Source organism: Tupaia chinensis, unplaced genomic scaffold (genome assembly GCF_000334495.1).
Source record: "Tupaia chinensis unplaced genomic scaffold, TupChi_1.0 Scaffold144899_1, whole genome shotgun sequence".
In the NCBI taxonomy this organism is placed as follows: domain Eukaryota; kingdom Metazoa; phylum Chordata; class Mammalia; order Scandentia; family Tupaiidae; genus Tupaia; species Tupaia belangeri.
Genome location: NW_006204759.1, coordinates 622,379 through 624,997, shown reverse-complemented (window position 1 = coordinate 624,997; position 2,619 = coordinate 622,379).

The following is a 2,619-nucleotide window of genomic DNA, read 5'->3' as shown; positions in this document are numbered from 1 at the left end:
TGGCCAACCACGGTTTAAGTCCTGAACCTGGTGGCTTGCTTTCTTGTTTTCCCTCTCTCTTTCTCTCTGCACCTCTCTCTGGTCAAATTAAATGAATAAATAAATAAAATTAAATAAATAATTCTTAAAAAAAAAAAAAAGGTTTATTTGGGGTGGGACCAGCATGGGGTATAATGGTTACATTACATTGTTGGACTCCTACATGTTCGACTGTGGTTCAAGTCCTGGATCCAGTGACTTAAAACACAGCAGATGCATGTGCATGTGTGCCCAAAATCCCAAGGGGGAGAGTGGAGAAGGGAATATGGCTTGGCCATCCCCCCTGGGGAGTGATTTCTCGCCTTCTGTCTGCTTCGCTCTGGAGAACACATAATGCCCTATAGCAAAAATCTCTCAGAACATTTTTATTTGGTGCTAGCAGATGGCGGCAGCTTGCTTCCTCACTCTCACTCTCTCTTCCATCCTTCTGTTTGTCTCTCTCTGGTCCAATTAAAGTAGGTAAATAAATGATTCTCTTTAAGGGGCCAGCAGGTGGCATGGTGGTTAGGGGCACTGGACTCCCACATGGCCGACTGCAGTTTGAGTTCTAGACTTGGAGGCTTGCTTTCTCACTTTTCCTCTTCTCTTATTCTCTCTCTGTCCCTCTCTGGTCAAACTTAATAAATAAATAAATTAATTAAATAACTTTCTAATAAATAAAATTAAATAATTCAAAAAAATAAATAAAAAGTATCTGGCAGGGGCCAGGAGGTGGTGCAGTGGTAATGCAACTGGGTCCACATGGGAAAGGTCCTGGGTTTGTGTGCTGGGAGTTCCCTGAGCTGTATGTCAGATGTGTGCACCTGTGACCCAGGCTGGCTGAGGCTGGGGGTGTGTCATGGCATGAGATCCTGTTGGAGGGGGGGGTGCCTGTCTTTATCTATCTCTCTGTCTATGGCTGTCTCCTAGGGGAGTAATATATATACTTTTAAAAAAGTATCAGATATTTATTGAGCCTTTGCAATATGTGAGGCTTACCTTGGGATGCAAAGTGAAAAGACAGTCCCTGTTTCAGAGCTAACAGTCATGGAGAAACATACAAATAAAAAACAACATTCTCACTACTCAAATGCAAAGGCAGATTAGAAAATGCACTTACAAATCTGCCTGGAAGAAATATTGAAACTGACTTGGAGGAAACACTTGACTCAGGACTTTTGAAGGGTGAATAGGCGTTTGTGTAAACAAGGCTTGGTGCTTTTTGTTTGGATTTTCCATTTGCTCCCAGAGGTTTAATCACTTGAAAAGCCAACGTTCATGTTTATGCTTGTTGGCTTTATGGTAATTTAATCTAAACATTCCGGTGACTTCACTGAGCTTGGCTTGGAAGCCGATTTTACTTGCTATTTTCTATATGTGAAACATCTGTTATTTTGTTTCCATTTCATTAAGACGCCTGAAGAGCTATACAAACAACTTCTTGTGTAGGAGATAGATTTGTTTTCACCACTTAGAAGTGTTAGCACACTTGGTGCAAGTAGCTGGTCCCTTTAAGGAGAGCGGGCAGGGAAGACTTGTAACCACTTGTCACTCTGGAAAAGCTGGAGGTGACTGGGATAAATGGGTAGGAACAGGAAGTGGAATGCTTACAGATTTGTTCTTCTGAGGAGAATAGAAAGACTACTGATAGTTGTTCTTGTCCACAAGTAAGTGTGGAAACAGAAATCTTCACCTTCACTAGATACTTTGGGATTTAATTGACATCTAACAGAAATCACCTGGTATTTTGTAACCGTCATAGAATCGTAAGAATGGAGAGCTGGAAGAGCCCTGAAGAGTTATAATCCAGCCTCTTCCTATTTCCCCATTTCACGAATGAAGAAATAGTGGCCCAGGTGTTCCCAAGTCCTCATCCGTGACCGTGGTCCGCGTTTCACATGGTGGTGATCTGAAGACACCCACAGTACCCTGTAGCAGACATAAAAGAGCTATGTTGCCCCAGTGTTAGCTGAAGAAGATACAGACCAGAGCAATGTAGAACGGGGGCCTCTAAGAGGAGAGAACCAGTAATACTGAAATGGCTACTGACCGATGTGATGGTGCTGAGTGAAGTGAAAGAGATTCCACTCAAGTTTAGGGCACCTGCCCAAGAACTTTTAAATTACGTTGTCAATGACAACAGAATAGTCACTAAGGCCCTGGGTGGCATCTTGACCCAAAGCCAAGAGGCAGTAGCGCAGAAAGTCTGTCGGCTTTGTAATTCACTCACCGTGGACGGGAATGGCACCGCCGGGCTCTGTAGCTCGATCGAAAGTTTGCTAAGAGATTCCCCCACTGGAGAGTCCCCCCTCTGGGTAGCGTTGGCCGGACATGGAAAAGACATCCTTGACCTGCAGAAAGACTACTTCCTTAAGACCCCCAGGTGGAGGCAAGAGTGCTGGGCACATGAAGACAGTAGGGCAGAACACCACGAGCCCACCCTCCCATTCTTCCTTCTCCCAGAGGGAGCTGCCCGCCGCGTCCAGCGCGCGGAGTGCTCGCCGCACCCGGTGGGAGACAGTCTGGACAAGGTGCAAGTTTCCACCTGGCTTTCTCTGCCCCTCACCCCACCCCGCTCCCTTGGCTGGGGCATGCGGAGGG